Consider the following 17,803-nt stretch of genomic DNA (forward strand, 5'->3'; position numbering starts at 1 on the left):
GTCCACGGGAGCTTCTCCCGATAAATCTGTCTATTTATCCTGCTGCCACGCGGGATTCGCTGATCGGAGCGTTTACCGCTTTGCCTGCGGTAGAAACTGTGCCGCTTTGGAGCTTCGGAGGTGCGTGCAAAGCAGCACCTGAGACGGCGGAGCGACTGCGGCCTGCACTCCACACTGAGACCGGGGCCTGGCGTGATCTCTGCGTCCACAGTGGAGCGGACCCGAGTGACCCCAGAGGTTGCGGGGGATCGGTGGCGTGCTGCGCGGCCCAACAGGAGACGCAGTTGAAGACTCGCGCCGAGGGGCGTGACGGAATTCACGGTGTCCACCCTGGTGGGGGCGAGGAGGACGAGGGGAGCTGCATAGACGATCGGCGATTGGCCATAATTCAAATTCAAGTGAGTGCGACGCTCGAGGCCCCAAAACACTCCCAGAGACACTATGCACGTTTGTTAAGTCAGCGAACGCCGAATTTACAATGCCGGAGGCCCGGTAATCGTAAGGGACGATAGACATTACGCTGGAGCCACTAGGTGGCCGCCGGGCGCCGCTCTAGGCCGCACTGAGGAGAGACGGTGCGCTGGGCCGCGTGCGTAGGACCTTCAGCCGGCACTGCCCGCCGAACCAGCACAAAACAGCAAGTAGGTATGTGAGGCCCCGCGGGGGTTGCCGGTGGTCCGATCTGGGCCCGCACTCCGAAATCACTCACTGCAGGTGGCTCTCTTCCCCACCCCCTCATCGCTGCAGGACAAGGTGCAGTAATCGAAGAAGGCCCTCGGGGTTCGCCCTACTTTATGCCATATACCCGACACCCTTGAGACTTTTGAACCCTCACCCCGAAAAGGTTGCAGTGTGCCCTCCTGTCCCATATATCACTACGCTGAGAGGAGGAGTGTTGGCAGGAAACCCGGAAGGCCGCGTGCGCCTCAAGCCCGCACAGCAGGCGACGGTGACTACTGTCCTTACCCCGCGACTGTGGTGGTGCCCCTGGCAGGTGAGATACGATGGGAGGAAGGGGTCCCAGAAGTCAGCCGACCACCAGACTGGATAAGTTTGCTTACAATAAAGACTTGTCAGAACCTTCGCAAATGAACGCTGCCGGATGGCCGCCCGGCAGGCCGCCCGGCAGCAGATAAACCGGATAAATCGGACGAGGTTACCTTAAAAGATGTAATGGCTGCACTACAAACGGTACAGTCCACAATTGAATCGATTTCCACGGATATATCCCTAATACGAGCGGACTTCTCGAAAATGACAGACAGACTGGCAGAAGTCGAAACCACAGCGGCTACGCTGTCCACGGACATGGCTGCCCTGCAGCGTCAAGTGCAGCGCCTAGAAGCAGACAACAAACTGATCATGGCCAAACTGGCCGATCAAGAAGGCCGTTCCTGGCGCAATAATGTGCGCCTCGTTGGCGTGCCGGAAAATGCAGGGGGGCCGGCCCTTGATCTCTTCGTGGAAGACCTTGTGAAGAACCAACTGCGATCCAAGGGCCTGTCCAGTTTATTCTCTGTGGAGAGAGCGAATCGTGTACCAGGGCAAAGGCCGTGCCCGGGGGCCCCCCCCAGACCACTTCTGGAGCGCATATTCAATTTTAGAGATCGCGATGCAATTCTACAGGCGGCGTGAATAGCTCCTCCGATCCGAATTAACAACAGTTCTGTCACACTCTATCTGGACTATACAGCCGCGGTCACCAAACAGAGGCGCAGCTTTATGGAAGAGAAGAAAGAGATACGTGCCAGGGAACTTAAATACTCGATGCTCTTCCTGGCTAAACTGTGGGTGGAGGTGGAGGAGAAAACATGGTTCTTCACGACGCCAGCAGAGGCACAGGACTGGTTGGAGAGATGGCGCCAAGACACATGGGAAATATCGGCAACCCCGAGGGACTGAATCGCACGCATCCAAAACCAACGGACATAGTGAATCGGAAGACTGATCTTGTCTTGATGAACTGACCCACAGTTGGTGCTACAGACTCTACCGGTGGCGCCTACAAGCTGCAAGAAACCGATGAGGCAGCCATGGACCACGGAGCAGGGTCATATCATGTAACTCGGACTCAATGTTTGGGACTGCTTTCTCCAGAACACCAGGGCATGGGCGGGTGCTCGTTACAGGTATGAGCGGGCTATGTATACTATTTACTGTGACAGAACGTACATTCCTAGGGGGGTTTTCCGGTGGTCATTGGCAGACTCACCCCCACTTAACATGGTGCAAGTTTGGGAATTGAAGCACTCTGCTCAGTTGGGGAGGCGGGTAGGGAGGGAGAGGGGAGGCAGGGAGGGGGGAGGGGATCGGGGTACAGTTAGGGTATTTTTGTTTGGTTTTGCTGTTTATGGTCCACAAATCGCCGGAAGGCACTGCATATTATTTATTGTTGCTTTGCATGCTCTGCAACCCATTGCACTGGTCAGATTCAGCGTTTACACATGACACCCACATTGGCGCTGACTGAATAGTTGGGTACCCACTTGCTGATGCCGGAGATACCGGGCCCCCCCCTGTCCATCATATCCTGGAACGTTAACGGTTTGGGTAACAAAATAAAGAAAGGGTTGGTCCTCCAATACCTGAAGCGGAAGGCCCCGGCGGTGGCACTGCTTCAGGAGTCCCACTTGGTGGGATCAGCCTGTAAGGCTCAAGATCGCTGGGGATTTAAGATGGTGGCCCACTCTGCATTCACTTCTGGCTCCCGAGGAGTGGGGATACTGGTACATAAGAGCCTTCCCCTGATTGTCCAGAGATCATGGACTGAAGACCAAGGCCGTTTTGCCGCAATCGCATGTCAGTGAGAGGGGAGAACGTATAATTTAGTTTCGGTTTACATTCCACCTGCGCTTCACCACACAGCTTTTCAAGCTCTGGGTAAATTTCTGCTGACCCTCCCACAGGGAGAGCTGATTGTAGGTGGGGACTTTAATGCTGCGATGGACGCTACCATAGATCGCAAACCCCCTACAGAACCCACCAGCACAAATCAAGCCTTGAAGGGATTTATAGACGCAATGAGACTCATAGATGTCTGGCGCACCAGATACCCCTTTGAACGGCAGTACACTTTCCACTCCGGAGTCCACAATAGTCTCTCGATGATCGACTATATTTTTACACTAGCGACGACCCAGGGGAGACTTCTAGAGATTACACATTTACCTAGAGGCATTTCAGACCACTCACCAGTTCAAATCCAATACACGTCACATGTCCCAGGTCAGAGACTCATTTTTCCACTCTATCCCGGATTTCTCAAGATTCCCATGATTGGTAAGGGACTTTTAAAGGCCACATAGCAATATTTTGATGACCATATACACTCAGTAGCCTCACCAACCACCTTATGGGAGGCTTACAAACCAGTGATTCTGGGATAGGCTATTTTGTTAATTACCAGACATAGGAGGGAACATCGCCAACATCTGGACACTCTGGAACAGGCAGTATCCCAGGCTGAACTTGCTCACTCCACCGACACTAACGACACAACGGCACACGATCTAAACCAGGCATGCCAGGAGTATAGAACATATGCATGGGAAGCGGACAAGGCGCGAAACACTGCAACACAACACCTTATATACGAAATAGGGGACAAGACAGGTAGGCTCCTGGCTTGGCTAGAAAGACGGGAGAGGGCCAGCCGCTGGGTTTCCCAACTAGAACTAGCAGATGGTACTATTACAACGGACCCCCAAAGTATAGTTGACACGCTTGCAGCCCACTATGAAAAAATGTATACACCCACAGCTACAGCTACCGTAGACGAAAACCTTGCCTTTCTCCGCGACATTCAGCTGCCCATCTATCACACACAGCGGTGCAGGACTTGGAGGTGGCCCTGACGTTTGACGAATTGGCGTTGGTCGCTCTCCACACAGGGAAAGCTATGGGGCCCAACGGATTGCCAGTTGAATTATATAAAAAGGCGACTACATCCCTAATGCCCCATCTCCTCAACATGTATAACGATAGTCTGGACAAAGGGATACACCCGAGAGATCAGCGGTTGGCCACAATTGTTGCAATACACAAGCAAGGCAAACCGCCGCAGAATTGTTCATCATATCGTCCAATATCCTTAATCAACGTGGAAGCGAAAATATTGGCGAAAACGCTAGCGCTCTGTTTACAACCGCACCTCACTACACTCATCCACCCTGTTCAATCGGGCTTCATGCTGGGCCGTAACACCGCCCTCAATTTGAGATGATTGCATGGGGTAATGGCCCGCATACCCACCATACGAGAAGATGCGGTGCTCCTCTCCTTAGACGCAAGTATGGCGTTTGATCTTGTGGAATGACCGTTTCTATTTGCGGTTCTCCAGCGAATGGGTTTTGGCCCCAAGTTCTGTGTGTGGATTCAGCTGCTGTACAATGCACCTCTGGCGCAGGTGGTGGCTAACGGTCGAATCTCCAGAGACTTTTCCTTAGGCAGGGGTACAAGGTAGGGTTGCCCCTTATCGCCACGCCTCTTTGCATTAATATTGGAGCCGCTCGCGACATGGATAAGGCAGGATCAGATGATCCATGGGTTGAGGTGGGAGATTGGATGGGAAGATCACATCTCGCTTTATGCGGATGACATATTGTTATATCTGGCGTCACCAGCTAGATCTATTATCCGTCTATTGGACATCTGTACCGCATATGGGAGGGTTTCCGGGTACACTATAAATTGGGCAAAATCTCTCGTCTATGTATTGTACAGCCCCACCCCAAAGCTACCGTCGGGCTGTAAGCTGCGAATTGCAGCCACGGGATTCAAATACTTAGGGATCTATATCACGCCCCACCCAACGCATTTTATTGAAGAAAACCATTAACAAAGTTTCGCGGCGACGTGAAACACTGGAGGTCTCTACCACTATCGCTGCTAGGCAGAGTCGCCCTCTTTAAAATTATGGCGTTATCTAGATTCCTGTACACCCTGCAAAACAATCCATTCCCGGTTCCCCCCACGTACTCCAAAGCAATTGACTCAGAAGTCTCTACTTTACTCTGGGATGGGAAACCAGCACGTATAGCCATGCACAAACTAGTTCGGAGCTGATATGATGGGGGGATAGCACTACCCAACATAAAAATATATTATTGGGCATCATAACTCATGGTTATCAACCACTGGCTACATGCCTCGCAGGAAGAGCCGGCTTTTCGCCTGGACAGATATCTCCTCCCAAATGACCATATACTGAGAGCCCTTTACGCTACCACACGGAAGACCGCCCTCACGGGCCCGACGGCTCACACGGTGAAAATATGGCACTCTGCGCAACGGGCGCTGGGGTGGGAGGGGGTGCTGACACAGGCCACACCGCTCTGGGAGACCCGCCGGCTGGGTAACCTACACAACACAAAGGGATTCAGGAATTGGGATCTCATTGGTATTACCAAAATAGGTGGCCTTTGGGTAAAGGGAGGAGTCATTCCTTTCACTCAACTACGGGACACATATGGTATGGCACCGACCGAACTCTTCAGGTACATACAAATCAGACATGCACTTATGAGCGTCATTTCACCAGATACACATTTGCCAGAGGCATCACCTTTAGAGGACAGAATCCTCACTGACCACATGAGTACGAAGGCCATCTCCCAAACTTACCGCCAGGTTATAAATAACCAGCCGGACCCCACGCCAACCCTACGGGCACGGTGGCAAACTGATGTAGGGGATATGGATGATTCGGACTGGCAGGGAGCGTTGTCGTCTCCACGAGAGGTGGCGATCTCCTCCAAACTCAAATTAGTTCAGCTAAAAATCCTCCATCGCATGTACTATTCAGGCATTACCATGCATAAACTAGGGCATGCGCCTGATCCCCTATGCTTACGACAATGTGGACTGCCGGGCACATTTTACCACATCGTGTGGGAATGTTCGCAGATTGAACCCTATTGGGAAAAGGTTAGGAGTGTGATCTCGAGGGTTGGGGAGGCGGATGTCCCACCAGACCCAAAAAGATGCCTCCTCAATATCTGGGAGCCTACGGATCTGAACCTGCGAATGCAGGACTGGGCAACACTGGGGATGACGATCGCAAGACGGAACATAGCCCGAAACTGGAGTTCGGGGGTGCTCCCAACGTTCCTACAATGGAGAAATGACATGCATGGTGCGATGGTGAGGATGCCCTAAGAAATGGTCTAGGATATGGGGTAAATGGAATGCGTTCAGGGGAAATACATGTGAACCCCCACAGGTAAAGTCAACCTCAGATGCCAGTTCGTGAGGGATACCTTGACTACTGTAGCTCTGTTTGGCCATGTTGCAATGTGCTCAGATGGAAATGACATTGACTCAAATGTTTTTGTGTATATGTATGAGCAACAAATATGGATATTGTACTGTATAAAAAGAAACACATATGACTTAAGTAATGCTGTAACCATAAAACATGTGGACTATTTTCGATTTTGGTTCAAAAACGCAATAAAAATATTATTTAAAAAGATAAACAAATAAATGCCTCGGATTCTTTTTCATTACACATTTAGCATTTTTGTTCTGTAATTCAGAGGCTGAAACCAAAAGGTAAACCAACATAGCTCACTTAATTTTCTAATCAAAATACACCTAGTCAAGAGTGAGCATTAGGTGGTATGCCCATCTAGTGGGCACCAATTTGGTTAGAAAACACCAAACTGTTGACGCGTTTCGAACCCTTTGGGACATGAATATCAGGTTCTCCTCAGGACGTAGAACTTCAAGCTCAATTTTTCTCTTAAACAGACGTAAATCTCCTAAATCACCAGCCGGTGATCTGTATTTGTCAAAAGCAACTTGTCAGACTCGAAGAAAATGTGCCTTCCTGCATTAAGTCGTATGTCTTTTGTAGTCCGTATTGAGGAAGTTTATTTTGAGGCTTCTTGTTAACTCCGGCGGGCCGAGTGAATCCGCGCCTTCTCCCGCACCCTTACTTCCAGGTCGTTAAAAACAGGGCATCGAAATGGGTCTTTATCGGGCTTTGTTTTCAAGCCCTAGCCTTTTTGTGCCATGCCCTGGCAATGCAGACTGGTGAGGGCAAGCTGAACAAAGATGGCTCATGCACCTTTATGTGAGTCACACGTAATACTTCCATCATGAATCTGGAACCTAAAAAGGAATTGTAAGAGGAAGGATAGTGTTTTCCAGGTATCCTGGTCTACTGTGCCTCCTCTCTATGCTGGAATCGAACAGCATGGCTAGACTCACTTCAGTGCCTCTTGCAGCTGCCCTGAGTGATTCTGTGTTAACCAGACCTCTCCTGCTAAATGCCATGACCATTGTTTGTTGCTTGAAGTGGTGGTGCTCAAACCGGAAGGGAATCATCCCCTGGACAGACACCACATGAGAATAATGTAAGTCAAGGTGGCACTTGGCTGGAACTGGCCATTTATGTGCTTCTCTACCCTACTGGTAGCTCTCCACTTACCTGTGAGTAGCTCTCCAGTGTGCAACCCAGCTTACAAAACAACATGCTTTAACTTGACTTAAATAATATATGTATACCAAAATTGAAAGTGTGTATTTAAGATGAAAATGCGTGTATTTTCAGATCTCATTTGCTGTTTCGAGAAAAATATCTCAATTTTCAAAACATATTTAAAGCTGAAATTTGAGTGATAAATTGGTGCAAGGGGCTTTGCAGCTATTGCTGTTATGTAATACCCCAGTTGCGGTATTCAAAATTGATAAAGCCTTTTTAGGTCTCACCTACGCAGCGTGCATGCGCTGCATAGGAGGAGACCTTTAGCCATTGGTTCCCTTTTTCGCCCAAAAACGTGCACGCGTTCCATTGCCTTCAATGGCAACGCGTGCACGTGTGGCGATTCCCTTGCAGGAGCATGCGGCAGCGCCATATGGTATCAATTATCGCACCTTGCCGCTCGCTTTCGCAAGGGAATCGCACAGGCCCCCTCCTCTCTCCTTGCTGCCGCGTGAGGTGTGCGCACTTGTGCTTGTTATCTTGCTGAAATCGCTTTACAAGATAGGACTCGACGAGTCACTTGTAAAGAGTGTACTTTTTAAAGAGCAAAGGAGGTGAAGAATAATGGAGCAGCGAACAGAATAATCCAGATAAGCTTGAGTTTGCAAGTCCGCTCCATACGTAATTGTTTGTCTTCCAATCCCCACCGGTATTCAAAAGAACCATCCCATTTTAGGGGAAGATGGTTCATTCTATACATTTCTACTTTGCTTCCCTGGTTAAAAAAAAAGTGTTACTCAGAGTGAAACACATAATAGATTGAAATGTCACTAGAAAACAAACTGGAGGCTTGGCAGCTAAGCGCTTTATTCCAATATAGTTTAAAGTAAAAACAAAATGAGTCCAGAATAGTTTTGACGATCGTTTAAACTTGTTTCAATGATCAACTAGAGCGCTAACCTAAAAAAACAAGCAAAGATACATAAACCAAAATGGAGCTCGGATTACTCGGTCAACACGGAAGTAGGACAATGCAGTGCTTCCGTATTCAGCGTCTCGACCTCCCTACTCCATCTTGTTTCGAATCTTGTCGCGGCAGCCTGTGAGCTTGAGGGGAGAAGGCACGCATGCACAGCTGTGGTGACCGGCGGCCGGGGGATTGCTGCGACTCGGCACACGCTGCGTCCTGAGCTTGTTTCAGTTGTATTTAAGGTGCCATAAAGGTTGCATTGTGAAAAGAGAGGATTCCTGTGCTTACGATTTTTAAAATGTAATGCTTGCTAACACCTAATAAACATATGAAAAAATAATGACTACATGAATTCATTGTTTGACTTTTAAATGCGGAATTTATGCATATACCGAAAAATATATTTTTCCCTGTAGCAATACCACACATGGAAAGTATGCAAGTTGTGTGATAATGGTTTCCAGGCTATACAATTCCCTTCACTGCACCCCACATCTGACGTTTAAACAAATGCTCCTTTGCAACTGGTTTCTTTTTCTCGTTTAGAGAAATAGTTATATTTTTGATTTAGGCTTTAAAATTGCATGATGAATGCAATGTGATTAAAGTGATCATGTGATCTCCTGTTGCTACATTTCACAGTGTGTTTTTACAGTTTCAGAGACTAAGGAATTTTAGGCTGTAAAATGAAAGTCCACACGTAAGTGAGAACATTAGACCAATGATTTTCCATTGACGAGTTGCACCCCTCTACTTTTTTGTACTAATCCTTCAAAGCACAAGCATTGGCATAACCAATAGGTCTCGCTTTTGGGACCTTATAAGTATTTAGTTATGCAGCACAATATCCTTGGTGCAACAACATAAAGTGTTGCATGGCTAAACACTTATAAGCTCCCAAAGGCGAGACCTATTGGCTATGCCAATGCTTGTTTACATTACTGCTGGCAGTCCAGCCTGATGTACTGAGGTGATCGCTGCTAGTAATCTTGCATATGGTGGCCACTAATATAATCTTGAATGGTGTGGTCACTAATACAGCGCTAATAATATCAGCTTAGGATGATTTTCATTGAACAGAAGTAGCTTTTGTAACAGAAAAGGTTGGAGACCCCTGATGTAATGTTTTCACGACCCTCGCCTTTCCATCCTCCTGCGGACCGGATATTGCCAGATCACAAATGTAAATCTAAATGTGTTGTACTTGTATAGCGCACTGTTACCCTGGGGTGTCCTGGCGCTGTACTCATACCGCTGTGGAACCCTTCCTGGCTTTTCCCTGTGAAATGCCCACTCCTGGGCACCCCCAAGGTGAAGCCAGGCATCCCCGCGCTGTTGGGGCCGTTGTGGAGATTAAGCAAGCTATTGCCCAGAGTTGCAGAGTGGGACCCATGTTCAGAATAGGCACCGAAGCGAGAATTAACAAGTCCGAGGAAATTGAGCCCAACACCTGCCGAGGCGGGAATTGAACCCTGGTCCCGGACCAGACCTCTGCATCAGGGTCTGCCGCTCTAACCATTGAGCCACACTTCTCCACAAATGTGGTTGCCGTTTATCCTTAATCTGATGTGGAGCCGTGAATGACTAACCCTTCAAAATTGAGATTAGCATCTGCTTAAAAGGCTGCTTTACCACAGCCATTTAACCCCTGTGGTATGTGCCATTCTTTGCCTCCACGCTTGTCTCGCTGCCGCCAGTTGTCACATAAAAAGGAGTGCAACTTCCATTGGTGCAGCTGGCGAAGTGGCACTGGGGCCCATAGGCCGGAGGGGCCCACTGACCCTTGATTATTAGTGGAGTTCACAGTTCAAACAGCAGCCTGGGGACCCATGTCCTTCCTTGCACTATGGCCTACTATTGTTTTGAACATGCGAATTTGTGACTCTTGCCTGACTGTGCTGCACACAGGTCCTGTGTAACGTTTTACTATTTTATTTGAATGTGAATTCATAAGTTTCTGAATCATGCAGTTCTAGTTCTCATGATTCAGTCCATGCGGCCATTTTAGAGACACCCCCCCCCCCCCCCAGTTTCTTCATCTCACTTAAAACCCTGGCTCATCAAGAGCAATCGCCTAGCCCCCCAAGCTCCGACGATAAACGCTTGCAATAGGGAGTCTCACGGGGCTCAAGGCTTAGCCCAGTCCTGTTCAATATCTATATGAGGCCACTGATCACGCTTATAAAGGCGCATAACATCAGGCTGGTCAACTGCACGGATGATAAGCAATTGATCCTGTCCTTTAACAACAGCCAGAAGGATGTAGTGGCTGCATTCCGGAATTGCCCATCAGGCATAGTCATTTGGATGAACATAGACTCCCTTGGGATAAAACAGAATTCCTTTGCTGCTCTCCAAGTAAAATCTCCACAATACTTCCGTGTAATTTTTTGCCTCTTTCAGCAGGAGAGGAATTGTGACCGTCAGGCACAGTTCGCAATTTGGGGTCACTACAACTACAACTAGTCTACGGAGAGTCATGTCAATAAATTCACAGGTACTTGCTATGCAGTCCTCTGTGGCCTTAGAAAGCTGCTACCATTACTACCTACCCAAGCAAAATCTCTCATTGTGCGCAGTGTCATACATAGTAGATTGGACTATGCCAACGCCCTACTACTTGGAGCTCAGGATTATTTGATCAACAGACTACACAGAGACCAAGTGGCAGTAACTAAACTGGCACTAAATAAATCACAAAGATCCTCTGCATGCAATGTATTGAAGGAGCTTCACTGGCTTCCACTGAAACAGAAGATTACTTTTAAATCCATGTGCATTTTGTTTAAGGCTTTACAGAGCAAGGGTCATGTGCCTCTACAATACAGACAAAAAGATCTACTCCTGGGAGAGATCTATGTTCGAGTTCTGCAAATTTTATTTGTATGAATAAATTTGGTAAGGCAAGACAAGGTGGGCAGGCCTTTATAGTCAAGGCGTGCCAGCTGTGAAACAAGCTGCCACCCACTCTCAGGTCATCAACTGAACTGCTGCAATTCAGAAAAGCCTTGAAGACCTGGCTTTTCCCCAAGTAATCTCTGCTGCCAGTCCATGTGTGAGCTGGTGTGTCCTGCTGAACACAGTCTAGTGTTTTACCAGCGACTCCCACGAGGGCTGGTCTTTAGACACACCAATCCAACACAGGCATCACCGTTCAGGTGACCTTGCCAATAAAAGAGCCCAAGCGCACGTGCTTGTGGCCATTTCTAAGCATTATACTCGTGTGAGTGTCACGCTTATTCACAGAGTGTGTGGGCCTAGAGCCCACAACTTTACATTGGTGACAAGTGATGCAGAAACCCCATGCTGTGCTGCCTGTGGCCATCTGTCGTTAAAGGGGAGGATACATGTATTAAGGCGCCACTGCTACTGCTTGCCCTGAGGAGGGGTCACGTCGCCCCATGTAGTGGACCCTCTCCTTGCTGTGAAGGAGGAGTGGAAATAGACTGCTTCGCCTCTGACCCTGCTGGTAGAGCTTAGGTCCTGTTAGAGCTGAAAAAGAAATGCACGTTACTTCTTCGGCTCTGTTGCTGAAGAAACTGCACTGGCTGCAAGTGAAGAAAAGATCTTGTTTTAAGATCTGATGCCTTACCTATAATGCCCTAAAAAAGAAAGGCCCATTACATCTGCAACAAAAAATTAAAGCATATACACCGGACATCAGCATAAGATCTCGCGATAAAGCCTTACTGTATGTTCCCCGCATTCGCCTGACTCGCAGCGGAGGAAAGGCTTTTTCTTACCTCGCTCCCCATTACTGGAATTAGCTTCCACTTCATGTTCTCTCTTGTCCGAACTACTGTAAATTCAGAAAACAACTAAAATCTCATCTATTCTGAATCCCTTCCCATGCCACTGATGCTTTTTCCGTAACAGCGCCAAGATGCCCCCAGGTGATTTGTGCGCTACATTAAACACACATAACATTCAAAGCAAAGACAAGCTGTCCATCACAAGTAAGGAGATGGCAGAGACCCGAATCTGCATCTCCAACCCACACATGGATTGCAGTTATTAGAGACTGCCGCGGAGGGAAAGGAGTTGATGCAGCGCCGCCGTGAATGTCTCCGCGCTCCAACACTAATCACCTGGTCAGAGGGAGAAGATCCAGGCCGCATGCCAGGAAAGAGACATGCACAGAGTGAATAGTGTGCCCCATAGTGGCTGTAGGCCGCTACTGCACTCCCACTACAGCAGGCAGTGGAAGAAAAGCCCTATGTCTCCCATCCGTAAAGAGGGTGGAGAAGTGCACCAGTACAAGAAGCGTCCACCGATGTACAGCAGAGCACACGCATAGGCTGTCTGCCGCATACACAAGGGAAGAGTGATGCCCCACTGCCAGAGCAGAGACCATGCCAAGAGGGCATACAGGCAACATATGGCTGCATGAAATGAGCAGCACAGCCCACAGCGTCAGTAAGGCTGCTCCAACCCACAGAGGGACCAAGAATGTGTGCACGGATTGTCAACCCCCGCAAGTGCAGCCACAGATTGGCCTCCCAAGAGAAGGGGCAATGTGAAATGGACATAGAGCAGAGGCCACATGTGGACAAGGAAAGTCCCTGGTGAGAGAAGAGCATTGCACTCCCCTGGTGCAAAGTGGCCACCACTATAAAAAAAAGAGGAGAGCAAGCATACATGGAGCCAGCCAGGGCATCCTTACGGAGACAAAGCAGGTTACAAAAAGAGCCGGGTCGCCTGCCTGGTGCCCAAAAAGAAACGCTGCAAATGCCCAGCGCTCCACAGAGAGGGGGGAGGAAAGGCCTAGCATGGCCCGACTGCAAAGAGAGCACCTAACCCTCAACTGCAATAGCAGCGCCCCACAGTGGGCCAGAGCCTGTTCAAGAAGTGCCACCAACACTGCCTTAAGACTGTGTCACACATCGGCCCATTCCAGGAAAAAGGAGAGTCGCACACCCAAAGTGGCAAGCTGTAGCACGGAGAGGAGAAGAAGCCCAGTCCTACAGACAGGATCGAACCGGAGAGAGCTCAATGCACATAGAACAGATGCCACTTTGCAGTATGTACTGATCAGAAAAGCAACACGTGGCCTGAAGCCACTTTGCAGCATACGCAGAGAAGACGTGTGGCCGGAAGCCACAATACACTGCAAGCAAGATCTGGGGAAGAAGAGAGCGGGGCACGTTGCCATATTGTGAAGAAGAAATGAAGAGGAGAGAAAGAAGTGTGACAATCCTGTCACCTTGAAGAACGGACTACCACAGAGGTTCAGGAGAAACTAACAAGGGGACAAGAACGAGGACTCGTAACACTTCCTGAGTGCACCAACTAACACAAGCCAGCCACCAGGGTGCAATGACATCACGGGAGACAGCTCAGCAGGAGTACCAAACATAAGCCGCCTGAATGCGGGAACCGTGTATCTGCCCCACGCTTCATAGTGTGGCAGTCCAGCCACCTGTCACCAGTTGCTTAAAGCAAACGGCATCCCTGCTTGCAAACACAAATGCTAAAGAAGAGCTACACAAACTACGCAATGAGCTACGTGGCTGCGGAGTCCCTCTAGTCACACTTACTCCGTGCAAGTCATCGCTACCTGTTGTACAGGTGGTTCACTGGCAACAACTCCATTATCGCCTTATGTATCACAAGACTTGAGTCCTGCACAACTGCCATACAAAATGACAAGACGCACCAGGGGAAATCTGAAGAACCAGTGACCACCTGCTCAACTGGCTTGCATCCGAATCCCGGTAGCGAGAGCAGGTTCTGACCAGGACACATTCACCCCACACGTTGCACGAGTCAGTAGGTAGTGGATCCGTGATGGTTTTGCAGCTGTCCAGCTACTGGCACATATGCAGCCCCAGTGCAGCCCACAGCCAGTCTTGTGGCAACTCAACCATCGTGGGCTTCCTCCAAGCATGAGAGATGGACTTGACATTGCCACACAGATAGATTCCAGGAGATAGCAGGCCGTGTAACAGATACTTCAACAGGTCACAGCACACCAAGAATCTCTTCAGCTGATCAAGCAACACCATTATCAAGTGCTCACAACGGACTCCTGATGCACCAAGATAGAACTGTAAAACACCAATTGCATCACAGCGAGGGCATGCAGGATTGATGAACATCACATAGGTTGACTGTCACCCAACTGACGTGATACTGAGGGAACCAGACTTTATAAGCACTGTGTTTGTGTCCAGAAGTACCCAATTAAATGTATGCGTGCCAAGATGTCGGGGTGCTCCCCGCTGCACCTGTCCACTGCTATCCTGCAGACTACCTCTCAAGGCTGTGAGACTAACTGTTGTTTTGGTTGTTCTTCATTCCGCCTCACAGTTTGGACCTGTTTTTGGTTTCAATAAAATTTAGGAGGAGTGTTGCGTCTTTCTGGACACAGTCTAGTGTTTTACCCTCCACTCCCACAAGGGCTGGACTTTACATCCACCCCACACCCAAATCAACAAAGGTGTTTATTGGAAGTGCACATGTTTATGGCTAGTTCTAAGCACTATACACTTGTGTCGGTGTCACATTTATTCACAAAGCAGTACTCGGCCGGTACTGCCCGGTATGGATTACCAGTACTTTTGTATCTTGAGATGGAGAGTAGCAGCACTTCTCAAGAATGACGCAATTCTTTTAATTGGAGAGTACCAGCACTTCTCAGAAACAAGCAGGTACTCTGGTACAGAGTACGTGCACTTCTATTTTTCCATTTCAAGCACTGTCACAGAGTATGTGGGCCTAGAGCCGACGACTTTACGGCAGTAGTCCTCTGCTTACACATAAACTCTCAGTGCCAGAATACCAGTTTGGTGACAGTTGTGCTTCACAAATGCTATCTCTAAAAATAGTTCTTCCCTTGTAGATCAGCTCCGTCGTCTCTCCTACCTCCAGTCTATAACAGTGTCTGTCTCTCCTCTATAAGGTGGTCGAATAAACAAAGGTACGTGTACCGGCACAGCTCCAAAATCCCCGTTACAGTTAAGGGCAAACTGATTAATTAATTGCAGCACTAGCGCCGATGTGGATCCTACATCAGCTGATATTGTCGATGCTGTTATCATCCTGGTGACAGCTGTGCTACAAGGAATGAACAATTCAAATTCAACCCACGTAATTCCACTCCAAAGCACATACCTCCACTCCAAACCAAAACACATGGGTAAAATAGATTGTGTCCCCTCCCCTTCTACTTCACGAGTTCCTCAGCCCGTTGCAGGGGCTGGATGTTCTCCCTCCCACTCAAGTGAATACTTATCCATCTATTTCCCTAAAGTGTTCGTGTCAGTACCCGCGCACCCATCTCCATCTACCCGAGTCCATACGACTGATTTTGCATCTTTCATATACCCCTCCCCGTAACCTTTCCTCCCCTCTCCGGCCAGTTCCCGCATCATTTTCAGATGACGCCCCACTTGTTTCCCTTTCTCTCTCGAGGCTCTCACCTGTAGTCTTCGCTCAGCTGACTTCTTCAACTTCCTGGGCTGTTCCTCCACCCATCGGTGACATCAGAGAAAGACATACCGGCTCAAGAAACAAAGGAAGGACTACAGCAGACGATCGACTGCAGCAGGCTAGAGCCGGAAGACACCGAAGACAATCAAGCGAAAGGGATACTGCAAAAGGAGGAAGGAGCCGTGACATCAACGCATTAAATTCAGTGAATAGGAGCCGTGAAATCAACGCAGTGTTCGAAATGCATTAAAAAAGTATGAGAACAGTGATCGTAAGGATAACGGGGCGGGGGCAGTGAGCGCGGGGGCGGGATCGAAGGCGTGGTTAAAAAACCTAACTATTCTGTAACTATTTTGTTGGTATTTCACCTTCAATTAACTGCATATAAAATAACAGACACCTTAAATGGAAAATAAATAAAAGTTAAACTAATTCAGTAAGAGGTGCGCTTTATGTTGTGAAACATCTATTGGGTAATGCAAACTCTGCAGGCGTGTGTGTAAACAGAGGCACAGCATCTAGTTCTGATTGGTGCAGTGGGGAATAGCGTCCTGTGTATTTTTGTGTTATGACGTCCCAGCCAGTGACAGAGAGCGCTGTGAATATGTATGGCATTACAAACACAGTACTAGACAGGCTGCCACAAAGTGCACGAAAGGTTTATGTTTAAGATAAAGTTCTTCCAAAATATAGATCTGAGTAACATGCAGACTGTATGCACCTAGTGCTAATATTTTTTTATAGGTATCAATTAAAAATATACACTCCACAGCTCATCAGGTCACCTTATAACTCTCAAATAGAATACTCTTCAAGTGACTCGCTGATTCAAAGCAACAACCGGCTTTCAAACAGCCTAACATTTGTAGTTTAACCAAATGCACACATTTACATTTCTAATAGGCAACAGATAGGGGAACTATTTTTTCAAATTTGAAAAGTATGGGCATGTCATGCCCCTCGGATCCCACCCACTTCAACCTCAGATTATTTCATATACCGCCCTTAAAACCCATTAATAACGTTTTGGTTATGGGGACGTTTTGGTTAGGTACATTATACACATGTAGTCCTCTTGGACAGTTGCTGAATATTTTCATAAGATTTTGCTTGGTGTGTTAATATTTTGGTGTGGATTATAACCATTAATGGTCCGAATTACAGGCTTTTGGGTTTTATAATGTAATTTACACAATAATGTTCTTTAATGTAACGTTTTCAGTGAATTGTTGGGGATTCTGATATGATACAGCTTTGCAACTCCTTATTATCTGCATTGCTGTTTTCTTTTTCCTGCCATCCTTCATTTATGTGTTACTTGTTACAGAATTTTCAAATTGGATATATTGATTCAAGAAATATTTGAGAATCACTTATTCACTCCCTTAATGTCACATGTTAATTATTCATGATTCTGGGGAGTTAAGCATAGTCTGCAAAATATGTGTGCAATTTACAGTGAGTCAGTGGCAGATTTCTATCCCAGCAAGTCTGGTTAGCTGTTCACCCTTTCGAGGTCAATAAAGTAACACTAAGTTGGATAATTGTAAGTGTGTCTGTTATCAGTGATAGTGGGAAGAAAAGCATGGTGTTTGCACAGTGCGAATTCTCAACTCCGCCATGCCTACTTGGATGGGGTTTTATCTTGAACTTCGGCTTAAATCACCACATTTAATAACATCCCAATGATAGTGAAGCAGAATTTACCCCATAGTAACAACAGAGAAAACTAGATTTGCCAAACCATGAAAGTTTATTAACACATTAGTAACGTTACAATTGCATATTCAATCACCTTAGTCATAAATCATAGTCCAGGCAAGTCTAAAGGCAAATATGAAGCACAATAACGACAGAGCGGAGTAGATTTGCCAAACCATGAAGGTTTATTAACACATTAGTAAAGTTACAATTTCATATCCAATCACTTTAGTCATAAATCAATACTCACCTGAATACAGCATATGTGAATATGG

The 17,803-nt window shown here is 47.7% G+C and overlaps 1 protein-coding gene across 1 annotated transcript in view; it reads right to left on the bottom strand.

Moving 5' to 3' along the window:
* Window positions 1-15,935, bottom strand: part of CTNS (cystinosin, lysosomal cystine transporter) — a 205,058-nt gene extending 189,123 nt beyond the window's left edge. The window contains exon 1 of the mRNA XM_085649318.1: window positions 15,818-15,935. The gene's annotated coding sequence lies outside the window, so the exon portion shown is untranslated. The remainder of the gene's footprint in view (window positions 1-15,817) is intronic.
* Window positions 15,936-17,803: the final 1,868 nt, after the last annotated feature.

Source organism: Triturus cristatus, chromosome 3_2, assembly GCF_964204655.1.
Source record: "Triturus cristatus chromosome 3_2, aTriCri1.1, whole genome shotgun sequence".
Classification (NCBI taxonomy): Eukaryota; Metazoa; Chordata; class Amphibia; order Caudata; family Salamandridae; genus Triturus; species Triturus cristatus.